The 19,316-nt window shown below is 40.4% G+C and overlaps 1 protein-coding gene and 1 non-coding gene across 2 annotated transcripts in view; both read left to right on the top strand.

The window, feature by feature from the left end:
- Nucleotides 1–19,316, top strand: part of GABRB1 (gamma-aminobutyric acid type A receptor beta1 subunit) — a 457,044-nt gene that overhangs the window by 361,097 nt on the left and 76,631 nt on the right. The window lies entirely within an intron of this gene.
- Nucleotides 16,706–16,807, top strand: LOC113894855. The gene has a single exon (XR_003511693.1). It is a non-coding gene; the product is annotated as a U6 spliceosomal RNA (small nuclear RNA).

The raw sequence follows: 19,316 nt of genomic DNA on the forward strand, positions 1-19,316 counted from the left end.
TCTGTTGTCACTGTTGTCAAAGTCATCATCACTTTCCCTTCTTCATTTCCAACCATTTTCTCCCATCTCTTGGTTTTCACCTTAAAAGCTGATTTTGTACATCACTAGCCAATCAAAGCTCTCTTCTCCTCTCCTCTTGAGCTGATTGATGACAGAGTGCCAGGAGCAACTGCTCGTCTCACTCTTGTTGGCTCTATTTGTCTCTTTCTAGGTTCCTAGAGGTTTCTGATTCTTTCATCATAGCCAAGTGTTTATTGTTCACATACCATTCCTGACACTGTCAATACTTCTGGGATGGCAAGCAGACTATATCATAGTCCCCCAAGGCTCATTCCTAAAGTAGCATTTGTATAAATGCATGAATGCCATTCTTGGGAGTTTTCAATTATTAATAGAAACTAGATCATTCACCAGCAGCATTCTGTTGCTATTCTAACTTAGCATCAAAGTCCAATACATTTTTCGTCAGATTCATAGTCCAATGACTCAATTCCTTTTAGATTAAGTTGGGATCACTTGAAAAGACTCTGTGGGCACCTCTCTCTCCCTAACATTGGCAGTTTAAACACAGCTACTGGTTTCAGCATACTCCTGTGCACCTCATTGCTAAATAGAATATTTTTGAACATTCTTTTGTGTGAACTATGGAGCACCATACAGACAATTTATCAGCCTGCTTTACAGACAAGGAAGTGATGTGGCAAAGAATTTGACCCACAGTTCCTCTCCCCAATTCTCAGGAAGGAAATCTCCATTATCTGTTGCATTTGAAAAACTGTGGCCGCTGTACAACAATAGGTAGAGTCTCCATTTCCTTAAGCGAATAAAGGGGTGGCCCAACCACTGGTAAACTTTCCAAAAATGTCCTTTTGTTAGTTTAACAGTCTTTACCTAAATGTTTGAGGAATCAAGCAGAACATCAAAAAAACTAGGTTAATAATTCAAATGTTTATTCACTCACACACTTTCATCATTAACTATCCCAGGCAGAACAAAGTCTCTCTCCAGATGTACCTTACAGTAGATTATAGAAGGATGGGGAAAAAATCAAAACAAAGTCACTGATGTAAAATATAATGCAGGAGTATGATATGCTGTGACAAGTATGCTGAAGAAGAGAAAGATGGGGTGGAGGGATGGAGAGGCATGTGAAGAGAGACAGACATATACACATGCTGTTTGTGGATCAGGAGTTATACAAATCCAATAATGTTAGCACAAAGTAAAATAAGCCAGAGTGTATCTATATTTCATAGGCACAGCTGTTGAAAGATCTGTTCAATGCCAACAGACTCTCAGCCATTACCAACCATGGGCTCCTGTCTTCCCCTGGCTCTTGTCCATTGCCCTGTCTTGCCTCATTGCAATGAATTAACTGGGTCCACTTTTAATAAATTACATGTGTGAAATCCTAACCGTGATCATTCAATAACTTCAGGATAGCATAATTGCCAGTAAGGATGGAAAATTAAAAGTTATCTCATTGGTTTTGGGAAACTGATTTGATGTATTCCTTCCCAATACTCAAGATCAAGTATGACTACAGCAGTGACCTTCTGAGTGGAGAGCAGTTTGCACCTCCACTCTATGGGGTCTGAAAACCATCCTATGCTGAAGCAATACATATTTTCTCAGTTTTTCCATGGAGTCTCAGCCCCACAGTATGACACCCTCTCTCAGTCACTGCCCTGTTTGTTGACAGCCACGTTGGGTTAAGTCTCCCAGAGGTGGGTGTGCATATGATTGCCATATTTACACTCAGGCATAGTAGAAATGCTTTAGTTCTCTAGAAGTTACTTTTATTGAACTTTTATCAATCTCCATTATTATTTGCATTTAACTAGTATGTGAATGTGGTTCTAGAGAATAATAACATATATACACAATGCTTTCATACATTTTCATTTGAGTCCCCCAAAAACTACATTCCTAAAGTAGCATTTGTACAGATGCCTGAATGCCGTTCTCAAGGGGTCTCAAGAAATATAAGACAGATGTCATGACTCCCGTCATGGTGATACAGTCACCAAGCCCAGGAGAAGTTAAATGAATTTGCCAAATATGCAGGATTAAAAAGCAACCGAGACCAGACTAAATTATGGACAATATGAGTTGAGAATCTGTTCTTTTCACTCTAGGAAATTGTGCCCTTTTGAACCGAGTTCTTCTAAGAGAGCAAAATAAGACACTTTTGAAAACTTTATCAACTTTCTTAGGCCTCAAATGTATTGCTGAATGTTGAAGAGCAATCGTTTACTAAATAATGCCTAGTACTCTGTTGCTCAGTCATGTCCGACTCTTTGCGGCCCCATGGACTATTATAGCCTGCCAGGCTCCTATGTCCATGGTCTTTTTCCAGGCAAGAATACTGGAGTAGATTGCCACTTCCTACTCCAGAGGATCTTCCCCACCCAGGGATTGAATCCACATCTCTTACATCTCCTCCATTGGCAGCTGGATTCTTTACCACTAGAGCCACCTGGAAAGCCCAAATAATACCTAGATGGCTTGTTAAAAAAAAAAAAAAAAACTCATGGTTTTCCCCCAAGGTGCTAACCAAGTATATAAATGCATTTAGTTGAAGCTTGAAAGTGAAAGTGAAGTCGCTCAGTCGTTTCCTACTCTTTGGGACAATCCCATGGACTGTAGCCTACCAGGCTCTTCTGCCCATGGGATTTTCCAGGCAAGAATACTGGAGTGAGTTGCCATTTCCTTCTCCAGGAGATCTTCCCAACCCAGGGATTGAACCGGGTCTTCTGCATTGTAGGCTTTACCACTTTACTGTCTGAGCCACCATGCTCAAATTTAACATTTGAGATTCTATTTCAAGTCAAGTTTCTATCAAGAAAACAGAAGAGCTATTTGATGTATTCAAGATAATGTAGGTTTTAACATAAAGAACTAAGAGCATACATGAAGACTGGAAAAGCTGGTGAGCCAAGGTGAAAGAAATCAACTGCAGTAATTTCAGCCTGAAGCACCCAAGCAGAAGAAGGTGTTGCAAGACTAAGGATCCCCAGGAAGACCCCACCAATTATCTCTGACTCTTTATCAAGGTAGAAGTACTCAAGAGCTCCCCAGCAAGTCACTGAATCTTGCATCCACCCATGAATCTAGCAGCAATTCTCCCCAGAAAATAATGGTCTCTCCTCCGTCTTCCAATGCTGACATGAATGCCTCTCTTTGGTAAACTCAAGGACAGAAATGGTATGGACCTAACAGAAACAGAAGATATTAAGAAGAGATGGCAAGAATACACAGAAGAACTGTATAAAAAAAAGAGCTTCACGACCCAGATAATCACAATGGTGTGATCACTCACCTAGAGCCAGACATCCTGGAATGTGAAGTCAAGTGGGCCTTAGAAAGCATCACTACAAACAAAGCTAGTGGAGGTGATAGAATTCCAGTTGAGCTATTCCAAATCCTGAAAGACGATGCTGCGAAAGTGCTGCACTCAATATGCCAGCAAATTTGAAAAACTTAGCAGTGGCCACAGGACTGGAAAAGGTCAGTTTTCATTCCAATCCCAAAGAAAGGCAATGCCAAAGAATGCTCAAACTACTGCACAATTGCACTGATCTCACATGCTAGTAAAGTAATGCTCAAATTCTCCAAGCCAGGCTTCAGCAATATGTGAACCATGAACTTCCTGATGTGCAAGCTGGTTTTAGAAAAGGCAGAGGAACCAGAGATCAAATTGCCAACATCCACTGGATCATGGAAAAAGCAAGAGAGTTCCAGAAAAACATCTATTTCTGCTTTGTTGACTATGCCAAAGCCTTTGACTGTGTGGAACACAATAAACTGTGGAAAATTCTGAAAGAGATGGGAATCCCAGACCACCTGATGTGCCTCTTGAGAAATTTGTATGCAGGTCAGGAAGCAACAGTTAGAACTGTACATGGAACAACAAACAGACTGGTTCCAAATAGGAAAAGGAGTACGTCAAGGCTGTATATTGTCACCCTGTTTATTTAACTTCCATGCAGAGTACACAGAGAAATGCTGGACTGGAATGCAGAGTCCAGAGAAATGCTGGACTGGAAGAAACACAAGCTGGAATCAAGATTGCTGGGAGAAATATCAATAACCTCAGATATGCAGATGACACCACCCTTATGGCAGAAAGTGAAGAGGAACTCAAAAGCCTCTTGATGAAAGTGAAAGTGGAGAGTGAAAAAGTTGGCTCAAAGCTCAACATTCAGAAAACGAAGATCATGGCATCCGGTCCCACCACTTCATGGGAAATAGATGGGGAAACAGTGGAAACAGTGTCAGACTTTATTTTTCTGGGCTCCAAAATCACTACAGATGGTGACTGCAGCCATGAAATGAAAAGACGCTTCCTCCTTGGAAGTAAAGTTATGACCAACCTAGATAGCATATTTAAAAGCAGAGACATTACTTTGCCAACAAAGGTCCGCCTAGTCAAGGCTATGGTTTTTCCAGTGGTCATGTATGGATGTGAGAGTTGGACTGTCAAGAAGGCTGAGCACTGAAAAATTGATGCTTTTGAACTGTGGTGTTGGAGAAGACTCTTGAGAGTCCCTTGGACTGCAAGGAGATCCAACCAGTCCATTCTGAAGGAGATCAGCCTTGGGATTTCTTTGGAAGGAATGATGCTAAAGCTGAAACTCCAGTACTTTGGCCACCTCATGCGAAGAGTTGACTCATTGGAAAAGACTCTGATGCTGGGAGGGATTGGGGGCAGGAGGAGAAGGGGACAACAGAGGATGAGATGGCTGGATGGCATCACCGACTCGATGGACGTGAGTCTCAGTGAACTCTGGGAGTTGGTGATGGACAGGGAGGCCTGGTGTGCTGCGATCCATGGGGTCCCAAAGAGTCGGACACGACTGAGCAACTGATCTGATCTGATCTGAACCTGGATAAGAAGATTCTGGGGAAATTTTTCTAGCTTCTCTTCTATGATACTTGGTGTTGTGATGTCAAGTTGACAACAAATGAACAGATACTGGCATTTTGAAGTGATCTCAGAATTCTATGTCTCATGATGTATAAGTTTTCTGAAACACAAGCTAGAATCCTGTGCCCTAATTGACATAGGAAAGAAGCAAGACACACAGCCATGGAGGGTACCTCATCATTCATCCAGCTTCCCCTTCATGTAATCAACAAATATTTGACTTGATCTTTTATGTCCAGTGAACAAAATAAACATGGACCCAGACTTTGTGGTGTTTATATCTTGATAAGACTTTGTCCTCAATTCCAGTGAAGTTGCATTGGGAAGCAGGGAGATTTATATGTTGTTGAGTCATTCACAAATTTGGGAAACACCAAGAATCTGAGATTGGCTCAGCCATCTTAACCACCAACTTTGCAAAATCATCCAATTTAGTCATAAAAGCAATCCAAAAATAGAGTCATCAGAGGTCATCTCTTGACTCATGGCCATGCACACACATACAAATGTATATAGCATTTTGTACTTATTGAATGGGGTTATCTAGCACTGTCTTGCTTGACCCTCACAAATCATCTTGCAGGTATGGGCAGATAATTTTTCTCTTTTCCTTACTGAAAAATCAAGGACACAGAGTCAGGCAATCCATTGTTTCTTTGATTAATGACTGGTGTTGGACTTGAAACTAGGTCTCCATTTAGGGTCCCTCTGCAACATCCCCCAGCCTCTTTTCTACCAGAAGAAGTGGAATCTGCACTTTCTAGGTATGAAACTACAGAATTAAAAAGACCTAGGAAAATCCCATGGATGGAGGAGCCTGGCAGGCTGCAGTCCATGGGGTCGCTGAGGGTCGGACACGACTGAGCGACTTCACTTTCAGTTTTCACTTTCATGCATTGGAGAAGGAAATGGCAACCCACTCCAGTGTTCTTGCCAGGAGAATCCCAGGGATGGGGGAGCCTGGTGGGCTGCTGTCCATGGGGTTGCAGAGAGTCGGACACGACTGAAGCGACTTAGCAGCAGCAGCAGGCCTTCTAAATAATTTTTATTACCCATTTGTAATTATTCTTCCAGCTTAAATTCTGAACCAAAGTGTCTGGAAGTGTCCTCTTCTTTGTTAATGAAAAAGCTAGTAAATCTCCCTTACACAGAGCCCTTCTCTTTATGGACATCTTCTGCAATAAATAGGTCACTTGGTCATATTCATATCTGCGAGTAGTTTACTAAGTCAGATCTGTCTTTAAATATCTTGTGTCAAGAATGTTTTTTTAAGAATTCACGCAATTGTGACAGAATCTTAGGACTAGAAGAGGTCATTGAAAATTATTTCAGGCCAATTCTGCCAGATACAGTTGAGGAGAATGAAATTCTTCAAGTCTCAATGACATTAAGGTCAAGATCACACAGCTAGTTACCTAGAAGCAGACCTTTATCTGGAAGTCTGATTTAAAGATTCAATGAGCATATGCTATGCTGCCAGTGTGTGGAGGGAACATAGAAAAATTTTAAGAATATAATCTGGATTAAAACCAAGTTATGGGGACATAAAACAATGAAAGAAAAATATAAGTCAGAAAATAATTGAGAAATAATGATCTGTAATTTATAATTGCTATAATTCCCTAGAGGAACAGATCAAGAATATATTTTTAATCTCCTATTCTACTAAAGATATGAGACACTTAAAAAAACATAGTTTTGGTGTAAAAGGATTATAGTAAACAGCTGTGGTGACCAGGACAAAGAGAAACTATAGGTGGAAAAATAATAAAGCAAAACCTGTTACTACGGTGGAGCATACAGTTGAGAGAAATGAACCTCAAATTTATCAGTAAGGTTTTTAATGGCCAAAGCAAGGAAACACAATCAACTTATAAATTTCAAATTGTCCATAAAACCAAACCTAATTTACTATTCTGTAGTATTTCTCCAGTAGATATTCAGAACAGGGGCTCAGGGATTTATCTAGTTCTTTCTTATGCAATCCATCAGTGTGGTCTGCTGGCATAACAACAAAGTACAACTCAGTAAGGCAATTCTATTACATCTAAAATGATGCTGCTAAAGGATCCAGCAGCGTGGTGTGGCTTGATTCAAAAGCATTGTTTAGGGCATGTAGAAAAAATGGATCAATTACCTGATTCTGTAGTATTTCTTCCAAAACATTATTTATGTGATATGGAAAGCAGAGAGCTTATGGTATATATACTATTTGTCAAAAGCCATTGGTGTGTTTAGTCTGTCATGCTGGTTTGTGGCTGCTTCACGAGCTAATCAACCAAGAAGAGTTTAGTATCATTAAGAGCATCTTTGAAAATGGAAGAGACGAATTATGTTTAATGCCTTGTACAGAGCCAAATAAAGTCAAAACCACACTTAGAAAAAGATATATAATATATTTATTACATTATAATATATCATACACACACACACACACGTATATAAATGTCCTGTTCTGGGTCAAGAGCAAAGAAGACCAGAGCCCAGGGATTAAGTAATTTAGGAATGGCTTACTAAAGGAAATAGGACTTCAGACTTGGACAGACAGAGAGGAAAAGTGAGGAAATTTTAGACTGAAAGAATCACATGATCACATGGTGAGGGGGTTACAGATAGGAGATGAGTTGACTTGCCATCAAAATTTGTGACCTTAAAATGTAGCAACAATAGAGCCAATCTAAACATAATTTAGCTTCACTTTTTTATGGAGATACTGCAAGTAGAAAGTGCTTTAATTTAATACAACAGCACTGGTTTGATAGGATTTCGAGCCAATGAATTCAGTAAGTGGGTTTGTTTTGATGACCTTTGCTAATTTGTTGAATGCCGTGAAAAATCCCCTGCAGCTTTCTAACGGTTCCAAAGCTAAAAATAATGACCTCACTGAAGATTCTGTCAGCTGCTCTGATTCAGAGAATGGCTGAGAATGACTGATAGACTTTGGTTGCAAAATGAGGCTCAGAAATTTGCAGCCTGACGCAACTCATGGATACCAGAAAACGAAGTCTGTCTTACTGGAGAGCAAACAAAGGGTCAGAGGAGCCATGAGCACTATCTCTTTTAAATAAAAGTTGTAATTACATCAGTGCTTCATTGTAGGCCGGCTCTGTACCAAGTATTGTGTTTCACCTGTATTACGTATTTAATATTATCCTCACAATGTCTCCATGAAGAAAGAAGCATCACTAGCTTCTAGATATAGTAACAAAGAGTCATAAGCTTTAAAGTAACGTGCTTAAAATTACACAGCTCATTAATGCCAAAGGTTTTGAACCCAGGTCTTTCTGATTCAAAAGCTAGTGTTTTTCACCTCTACATAATACAGAGTCTCAGTCTTGTAGGGGTTGTTGCTTTAGATTATATCACAAAAGCACTTTGTTTGGCAGTGTGAGGCATAAATTTAAAAAAATAATAAAATAAAATCCTTGGTGAAGAATCAGGGAATTTGAAGGTTAACTAAGGGCCCCTAGAATCATTAACACAATCCTCTAATTCGGGATTTGAGACACCAAAGGGTAATACCCAGTGTGAGCTGTCAAAAAATGTGAGGGCTTCTCCATTTCTAAATAGGTTTAGGAGATTCACATGCTTCATTTCCAAAATGTTTCTGCAGAGATTCAGTTGACCTAAAAAAGATGGCAGAGTAGAAAGACATGTGCTCATCTTCTCCTGTGAGAACTCCAAAATTGCAGCTAACCACTAAACAACCATTAACAGGAGAATGTTGGAAAGGAAAGGAAAGAAGTCGCTCAGTCTTGTCTGACTCTTTGTGACCCCCATGGACGGAGGAGCCTACCAGACTCCTCCGTCCATGGGATTTTCCAGGCAAGAATACTGGAATGGGTTGCCATTTCCTTCCCATCCAAAAAAGATATCTGACATCCAAGGACAAAGGAGAAGCCCCAACAAGACAGTAGGAGGGGCAAAATAGTGTTTAGAATTGAACCCATACCTTCCAGAGACACTCAGAGAACTCAAAGAAAACCTTGTGTGCACCACGAACCCCACAAGAGACTGAGCCAGACCTGCCTTTGAGTGCTTGTGTGTCTCCTGCGGAGGCATGGGTCAGCAGTTGCCTGCTGTGGGGACAGGGGCTCTGGCTGCAGCAGACCTGGGAGCCATGCCATGTGATATAAGTCCTCTTGGAGGAGGTCGCCATTAGTCCCACCACAAAGCCACTAAGCAGACGACCCCCAAACTGGAGAACAATTCTACCAAAGAAATTCTCATACTATTGCGAAAGTTCTAGGGCTCACAACAGATTTCCCAACCTGGGGATTCAACAAAGGGACTGAGAACCCCCAGGGAATTTGACTTTGAAGGCCAGTGGGATTTGATTACAGGACTTCCAAAGGATTAGGGAAACAGATTCTTGGAGGGCACACCAGGACACAGGAGAAAGGAGCAGTGACCCACAAGAGACTGAACCAGACTTGCCTGTGAATGTCCTGGAGTCTCCAGTAGAGGCATGGGTTGACAGTGCCCTGCCTTGGGATCAGGGGCACTGAATACAATAGTCCTTGGAGCCACAGCATGCTGGCATAAGTCCTTTTGAAGGAGGTCGCCATTACCACCATTACCCCTACCATAGTTTGCCCTCAAGTAAAACTACAAGAAAGCAACAGAGCACCAACCATCAATAGAAAATTGAATTAAGGATTTACTGAGCATGGTCCCACTCATCAGAGCAAGAACCAGATTCCCCTGCAGCCAGTCCCTCCCATCAGGAAGCTTCCATGAGCCTCTTATCCTTCTCCATCAGAGGGCAGAATGAAAACCACAATTACAGAAAACTAACCAAACTGATTACATGGATCACAGCCTTGTCTAATTCAATGAAACTATGAGTTATGCCATGTGGGGCCAACCAAAACAGATGGGTCACGGTGGAAAGTTCTGACAAAACATGGTCCACTGAAGAAGGGAATGAAAAACCACTTCAGTATTCTTGCCTTGAGAATCCCAAAAACCATACGAAAAGGAAAAAAGATATGACTCTGAAAGATGAATTCCCCAGGTCAGTAAGTGTCTACTATGCAATGGGAGAAGAGTGGAGAAATACCTCCAAAAAGAATGAAGAGGCTGAGCCAAAGCAAAAACAATACCCAGTTCTGGATGTGACTGGTGATGGAAGTAAAGTCCAATGCTATAAACAACAATATTGCATAGGAACCTGGAATGTTAGGTTCATGAATCAAGGTAAATTGGAAGTGGTCAAGCAGGAGTCAGCAAGACTGAACATCAACATTTTAGGAATCAGTGAACTAAAATGGACCAAAATGGGTGAATGGAATTCAGATGACCATTATGTCTACTACTATGGGCAAGACTCCCTTAGAAGAAATGGAGTAGCCCTCATAGTCAACAAAAGAGTGCAAGATGTGGTGCTTGAGTGCAATCTCAAAAACGACAGAATGATCTCTGTTCATTTCCAAACCATTCAATATCACAGTAATCCAAGTCTATGCCCTGACCAGTAATGCTGAAGAAACTGAAGTTCTATGAAGACTTAAACAACCTTCTAGAATGAACACCCCCAAAAGATGTCCTTTTCATCATAGGAGACTGGAATGCAAAAGTAGAAAGTCAAGAGATACCTGGAGTAACAGGCAAGTTTGGCCTTGGAGTACAAAATGAAGCAGGGTGAAGGCTAACAACATTTTATGGAGAGAACGCACTGGTCATAGTAAACACCCTGTTCCAACAACACAGGAGACGACTCTACACATGGACATCACCAGATGGTCAACACTGAAATCAGATTGATTATATTCTTTGCAGCCAAAGATAGAGAAGCTCTATACAGTCAGCAAAAACAAGACCAGAAGCTGACTGTGGCTCAGATCATGAATTCCTTATTGCAAAAATCAGATTTAAAGAAAGTAGAGAAAACTATTCAGGTATGACCTAAATAAAATCTTTTATGATTGGTTATACAGTGGAAGTGACAAATAGATTCAAGGGATTAAATCTGATAGATAGAGTGCCTGAAGAACTATGGACAGAGGTTCAAAACATTTTACAGGAGGCTGTAATCAAAACCATCTCTAAGAAAAAGAAATGCATAAAGGTAAAATGGTTGTCTGAGGAGGCATTACAAATAGCTGAGCAAAGAAGAGAAGTGAAAGGCAAACGAGAAAAGGAAGGATATGTGCATCTGAATGCAGATTTTCAAAGAATAGCAAAGAGAGATAAGAAAGCCTTCCTCAGTGATCAATACAAAGATATAGAGGAAAACAATACAATGGGAAAGACTAGAGATCTCTTCAAGAAAATTTGAGATACCAGGGAACATTTCATGCAAAGATGGGCACAATAAAGGACAGAAGTGGTATGGACCTAACAGAAGCAAAGATCTTAAGAAGAGGTGGCAAGAATACACAGAAAATGAAAGTCTCTCAGTCATGTCTGACTCTTTGCGACCCCATGGATTGCACAGTCAATGGGATTCTCCAGGCCAGAATACTGGAGTGTGTGGCCTTTCCCTTCTCCAGGAGATCTTCTCAACCCAGGGATCCAACCCAGGTGTCCCTCATTGCAGGCAGATTCTTTACCAGCTGAGCCACAAGAGAAGCCCAGAACACACAGAAGAACTATACAAAAAAGATCTTAATGACCCAGATTATATGATAGTGTGATCACTCACCTAGAGCCAAACATCCTGGAGTGTTAAGTCAAGTGGGCCTTAGGAAACATCTCTACGAACCAAGTTAGTGGAGGTGATGGAATTCCAGCTGAGCTATTTAAAATTCTAAAAGATGTTGCTGTGAAAGTGCTGCACTCAATATGCCAGCAAATTTGGAAAACTCAGCAGTGGCCACAGGACTGGAAAAGGTCAGTTTTCATTGTAGTCCTAAAGAAAAGCAATGCCAAAGAATGTTCAGACTACCGCCCAATTGCACTCATCTCATACGCTAGCAAAGTAATGCTCAAAATTCTCCAAGCCTGGCTTCAACAGTATCTGAACTCAGAACTTCCAGAAGTTCAAGCTGGATTTAGAAAAGGCAGAGGAACCAGAGATCAAATTGCTAACATCTGTTGGATCACAGAAAAAGCAAGAGAATTCCAGAAAAACATTTATTTGCGCTTCATTGACTACATTAAAGCCTTTGACTGTGTGGATCACAACAAACTGTGGAAAATTCTTCAAAAGATGGGAATACCAGACCACCTTATCTGCCTCCTGAGAAATCTGCATGCAGATCAAGAAGCAACAGTTAGAACCAGACATGGAACAATGGACTGGGTCCAAATTGGGAAAGGCTGTATACTGTCACACTGCTTATTTAATTTGTATGCAGAGTATATCATGTGAAATGCTGGACTGGATGAAGCACAAGATGGAAGCAAGATTGCCAGGAGAAATATCAGAGCCTCAGATATGCGGATGACACCACTCTTATGAAAGAAAGCAAAGAGGAACTAAAGAACCACTTGATGAAAGTGAAAGAGGAGAGTAAAAACGCTGGCTTAAAACTCAACATTCAAAAAACTAAGATCATGGCATCCAGTCCCATCACTTTATGGCAAATAGATGGGGAAACAATGGAAACAGTGAGAGATTTTATTTTCTTGGGCTCCAAAATCACTGCAGATCGTGACTGCAGCCATGAAATTAAAAGGTGCTTGTTCCTTGGAAGAAAAGCTACAACCAACCTAGACAGCATGTTAAAAAGCAAAGACATTACTTTGCTGACAAAGTTTCATCTATCAAAGCTGATTTTCTAGTAGCCATATATGGACGTGAGAGTTGGACCATAAAGAAAGCTGAGTACCCATGAATTGATGCTTTTGAACTGTGGGGTTGGGGAAGACTCTTGGGAGTTCCTTGGGTAGCAAGGAGATCCAACCAGTCAATCCTAAAGGAAATCGACCCTGAATATTCATTTGAAGGACTGATGCCAAAGCTCCAATCCTTTGCCCACCTATGTGAAGAGCCAACTCATTGGAAAAGACCCTGATGCTGGGAAAGATTGAAGGCAGGAGGAGAAAGGGACAACAGAGGATGAGATGATTGGGTGACATCACCGACTCTATTGTAAATTAAGTCTGAGCAAAATCCAGGAGTTGGTGATGAACAGGAAGCCTGGCGTGTTGCAGTCCATAGGGTCACAAAGAGTTGGACACAGCTGAGTGACTGAACTGAACTGACTAAGCCTCCAGAGCTCTGCAACCGGTTAATCAGGCCATCCAGTTCACAACAGAGTGCTCCTGATTTCTGCCTCCTGCTGTCTACTCTGGGGCAGGTCAACAGTAGTGCAACATGAGAAAAGAGATGAACCTGAGTATAAAGGGAGACCTACACTTTTACCATACTCAGGTGCCACTGTCTAGTATTATATGGTTAGAGTACTATACAGTTTTTATATTGTTAGGGTACTACAAGTTGGCTTTCTGCTTTTTCACTGAAAACACCCTGAGGATCGAGAGAATACTAAAGGATAATTGTAAATAATTTGGGTTGGGGAGGGGGGAACTCACATACGGAGAATCTTATATAACCTGGTTAAAAACTAACTTACTGATCTGCTTCAGGCCTCCACGTCTTTGAACTCAGCAGTGAACATGAGCATAAGTGTTAATTTTCATGGTTGGACTGAAAAATTCTTAAAATCTTCTTAAGTGTCAGTAGGGTATCTCCAACCTGCTCCTGTTACTCAGCATTCTCATAAGTGTAACCCTCAGTATGTATATAGTCTTTCAGTGCCTGGTTAAGCTTTTATCTACATTAATAAAATGTACATCTGATCTTACCAATGTACATGACTTCCTTCCTTCTCTGAACAATTGAATATCTTCTCTTAGAAACATACACAGTTTCTAGAGTTGGTATCAAACAATCAGAAGTGTTTGGTTAACTAAGAAATCATTTCAGTAATCCATTCAGCAAGTACATTGCAGCCTGGGTGGTACCCAGCACTGTGCTAGATAATGCATGCCTGCTAAATGGCTTCAGTTGTGTCCAACTCTTTGTGACCCTATGGACTGTAGCCCACCAGGCTTCTCTGTCTATGGGATTCTCCAGGTAAGAAGACTGGAGTGGGTTGCCATGCCCTTCTCGAGGGGATCTTCCTGACCCAGGGATCAAACCCACATCTCTTACGTTCGTGGTGAGCAAAAGTAAAGAGGGTCCCTACCCTCTCTAATGGAGCATCTAGGCAAGGGAGGGAGAGAGCAATAGTTACTTTTATCGCTGTGTTTGGTAAATGCCTATGCCCTAGTGATAACTTTGTGTTATTAGAGGGCAATGAGGGGGGATGGACTTATGAAGGTCAAGAGAGTTTCCTTGAGGATGTGTCTATTGTTTATAGGCTGAGTAAAGAAATAACAAGGGTTTCCTTGGTGGCTCACTGGTAAAACATCCACCTGCCAATGCAGGAGACATTGGTTGGATCCCAGTGTCATATTCAAGACTCTGTAGCTGGAGGAATGCTGGCAAACATGGTGCCCAGAAGTACATTTAATGTGGCTGTAGCAGCAAAAGAAAAAAAGACCACGGTATGAGTGGAAGCTGGAAATGTAGATAGAGGACTTACTTTGGAGGCTCTTATATTTTAAAAAAACAAAAAACAAAAAACAAGTTTTATCTTTATCCTAGGAACAGTGGATCACTGGTGGATTTTTGACCTGGGGGAAGGAGGGCTGACATGGTAAGATTTGTGTTTGAGAATCACTCTAGCTGTAGTATTGAGAACAGACTGATGCAGGTAGAGAAAGGAAGTATACCGTTTTGAAGACTATCAGAATGGATCAAGGAGAGAAAGATGCTAGCTTGGATCAGGATAGAAGTGGAAAAGAGTAGATGGATGCAAGGGAGAATTAGAAGGAAAAATAGATGGGATTTAGTGAAAGAGTCAATATGAATGAGAAAGAGAGGAATGAAAAATTACCCTTATGATTCCCAAGGATTTTTGCTTGGATTAGTACATAAATGAGGATGTCATTCACCCAAAATGAGAAGAATGAGAATGTTTTAGGTTCTGTGCATGTGCTTGAGTGCTCAGTTGCTTCAGTCATGTCCGACTCTTTGCAGCCCTATGTACTATAGCCCACCAGGCTCCTCTGTCCATGGGGATTCTCCAAGCAAGAATGCTGGAGCGGGTTACCATGCCCTCCTCCAGGAGATCTTCCCAACCCAGGGATCGAACATGCGTCTCCTGCGGCTCCTGCATTGCAGGCGGATTCTTCCCATCTGGGAGGCCTTTAGATTCTGAGTGGGGGGCAAGAAAGAAATCACAAGTTTAATTATTATTTCTTGATGTATGATACAGGTCTGGAGCACACACAGAGCTCTACCCTGAAGATATAAATTTGTGAATCACTTGAATATTTTGATAATTGTAACTATAGGCATATGTGAATTTCCATGAGGAGTTGATGCAGAGTAAGGAATGAAAACTTATGAGGCCTGAGAAACTACAATATTTAATGACTGGGTAGAATAAGATGCGAACAGAAAGGAGACAAGAAAGGAACAGCCAGAAAAATAGGAGGAAAACTATGGAGTGTAGAGCTGCAGAAGCCAAAGAAAGGAAGTAAAGTAAAATCTGGGTTCAACAAACTCTAATCTAAAAATATGTATATTTATATGGTACATATGGCTTTGTCTCCTTAGGAACACTGCACAAACTTCTAGTCAAGTTCAAAGTGGAATAGAGTAGAGGGTGGATTTTTAATCCCAGTTCCGATACTCTCAGACAGTTCAGTCTTTGTGATATATTTCTCTCATTGGAATTATGAAATATGTCAGAATACGTTTACACAAATACACACGTCTTATAATCCTCTCATATGTAGTGATCTTTGCTTCTGTAAGTTGTCTGTCAACTTTAGAAATACTCCTGACCTTGTGTCCATGAAAATGCTGAGGATGGAATATAATAAACTACACTTTTCAGAATATAAGAAACTCTTTTGCAAGATGACTACAATATGCTTCATTGGTCTCACCTAACTTAATGCTTGAAAAAATATATGTCATTTATTACTTTACATCAGTTCTTAGGTTTTCACTTAAAATGTTTCCCTCTTGGGCTTAGATTACATATATACATTATGTAATCTAGATTAAATTACATATATATATATGGGCTTCCCAGGTGGTGGTGATAAAGAACTCGCCTGCCAATGCAGGAGACACAAAAGACCCAGGTTTGATCCCTGGGGCAGAAGGAAGTGGCAACTTACTTCAGTACTCTTGCCTGGAGAATCCCAAGGACAGAGGCGCCTGGTGGGCTACAGTCCGTAGGATCACAAAGAGTCGGACATGACTAAAGCAACTTAGCAAGCACATACACACACACACACACACACAGGTACATATATATATATAATATATATATATGCGCTATGCTAAGTCACTTCAGTCGTGTCCGACTCTGTGCGACCCCATAGGCGGCAGCCCACCAGGTTCCCCCATCCCTGGGATTCTCCAGGCAAGAACACTGGAGTGGGTTGCCATTTCCTTCTCCAATGCATGAAAGTGAAAAGTGAAAGTGAAGTCTCTCAGTCCTGTCCGACTCTTATCGACCCCATGGATTGCAGCCTAACAGGCTCCTCCGTCCATGGAATTTTCCAAGCAAGAGTACTGGAGTGGGGTGCCATTGCCTCCTCTGATATATATATATATATATATATATATATATATATATATATATATATATATATATAAATGAGGTTTTAAGGCATGAGTATATATATATAAGTCTTTTAAAGATAGGGTTTTCAATATATATTTCTTTTTAAAACTTTTTTATATTACTGTGTTTTACTTTTGTGCTAGCTTCAGCAGCACATATACTAAAATTGGAACAATACAGAGAAGATTATCCCCTGCACAAGGATGACAGGCACATTCGTGAAGTTTTCCATATCTTGGGGTCTTCCTTTGTAGCTCAGCTGGTAAAGAATCTGCCTGCAATGCAGGAGACCCCATTTGATTCCTGGGTCAGGAACATCTGCTGGAAAAGGGATAGGCTACCCACTCCACTATTCTTGAGCTTCCCTGGTGCGTCAGTTGGTAAAGAATCCACCTGCAATGTGGGAGACCTGGGTTCAGTCTCCAGGTTGGGAAGATCCCCTGGAGAAGGGAACGGCTACCACTCCAATATTCTGGCTTGGAGAATCCCATGGACTGTATATCCATGGGTTGCAAAGAGTCAGACGTGACTGAGCGACTTTCACTCACATAGCCAGTTAACAATGTTGTGATAGTTTCAAGTGGACAGCAAAGGGACTCAGCCATAGGTACACGTGCATCCATTCTCCCCCACAGGCCCCTCCCAACCAGGCTTCCACATATCATTGAGCAGAGTTCCCTGTGCTATATAGTAGGTCTTTGTTGGTTATCCATTTTAAATATAGCAGTGTCTACTTGTCAATCCCAAATTCCCTAACTATCCCTTTCCAGACTTCTTCAACTAACTCAAGCTTTTGTGTATAATTTCAATATATCTGGGCTTAATTTATTACAAAATCACAAGCCCTATAGGCCAACTCCTATGGATCATAGTAGAAAAGGCATGGGATAAGAATCTGACATCACTGGGTTTCGTCCCAGATTTGCTACCTGGACAGGTTGTCAGTATACCACTCTGTACCATTTGCTTCTTCTGTGAAATATGGACAATACTACTTACCTCATGAGGCTGCTGTAAAGAACTGTCTACAACATACAAGTACTCAATAAACGTTAATGCCTTCTTGACATCACAGTGAAAATATAGTGCTAGAGTAGCTGCCACCTGAAATCATAACCAATTATGACTATAGTGTAAGCTGTTGAACTAGCATACATGTCATCCAGAAAAACAATCCCATGTTTTTCAATATATTCAGAGTGCGATGAACTCTGATGATGTAAAAATAACAAATCAACCTTGGGTTTATGGTCATCTCATAGCTTATGAATTGAAACATTTCATGATCCTTGTCAGTGTAGAGAGTTAACTTCCCTACGATTTGAGAGAAAAAAGAGATCATTTCTCCTGTACTAGTTTTTAGTAAAAAGATGCCCAACTAAGAGGCTTTCACAGAGAATTCCTTCAATAATGATGTGCTGAATAAATGAATAGAGTAAAATGGAAGAAGATAAAAGTTCATTTTTGTGTTTTAGGAAATGTATTGAAATTAGAGATTATGATTATTTTTGTAAATTAACAGTTCTCTGGAGGAATTAGTGTTATGCTGGGCTCTGCAGTCATTTGTTTACTCAATAGATGAGGTACTTTACTATGTTGCTATGATATAAGGTTCTATGATGGTCAAGAAAAGAGTCATGTCTATAGATCACTGCCCTACAGATTTACAGTGCCAGATAGGAAAATCATGAACCAGATGATCATGAGATTATTTCCAAAACTAGTCAAATAAAGTAGTCCCCTCATCTAATCTTCATCTAATCCTTCCATTTTAGGCCAAGAGTGTCTATTGTGTTTCCCCAACAAAACAATATTCAATCCAACCAAACCAAAAGTCAAGATGAATTGTTGATTTTCTCTTTTAACTTCACCATATGTATCATCCTCTTTAAAATATAGTTTTCTTCTAGATTCTGAGCATATACATACATTCTAATTTGCGTATTGCCTAGGTGCTATATTACATTCACATTTTTTTGGCTCATGTGTTTGGAATTGCTTATTTTGGATATTTTGTTTATTTTATTATAGTAGTAAGGGGGAGAAAATATAGATGGTTCAGAGATCTTTCCTGTCATACTTCTCAAACCAGTTTCTTTTCAATGTTTTTTATTTAAGCAAAAACTACTAAAAATATAAAAATGTAATATGGAATTCCATCAAAGCTCCTCCCACTTAAGTATTTTTTTTCCAATAGTGATGAAGGTGAAACTACATTTCAGAAGTTTTCATGTTAAGTGATTCCTTTGATATATCCATCACAGGAACATAACATAGTTATTACTAACTTACTTTAAGGTGAATCAAGATCAATCTTCAAGTTAATGCTTTTGTAAGCCTTCCTGATATAAATACCTTGGATTTGTCTTCTAATATGTAAAAGAATATTCTCTTTCCTGCCTTTATTGTCAGTAAAAATAAAACTCTGTCTGCATTACTCTCATCTTAGGATCTCTGTTCAGATCATCCTAAAGGGTGTCTTGTCTGTCTTTTGAATGGGAGCTTCTGTTTTCTGAGTTCCACAGCATCTTCTTCTTTAATTTATGTCTTAGTGGAGCCTTCTCCTGTAGCTTCCTGTGAGTCGCTGAGGGAAGATAAATGTTTTGAGATCTTGCATATCTAGCAATGCCTTTATTCACTCTTGACAATTGAATTTTTATGTATATATACTCCTGTGTAAGAAAACAATTTCCCTTGGGTTTTCTAAGGCAATATTTCAGTGTCTTCTAGCTTTGGATATTGCTCCT

Source organism: Bos indicus x Bos taurus, chromosome 6 (assembly GCF_003369695.1).
Source record: "Bos indicus x Bos taurus breed Angus x Brahman F1 hybrid chromosome 6, Bos_hybrid_MaternalHap_v2.0, whole genome shotgun sequence".
In the NCBI taxonomy this organism is placed as follows: domain Eukaryota; kingdom Metazoa; phylum Chordata; class Mammalia; order Artiodactyla; family Bovidae; genus Bos; species Bos indicus x Bos taurus.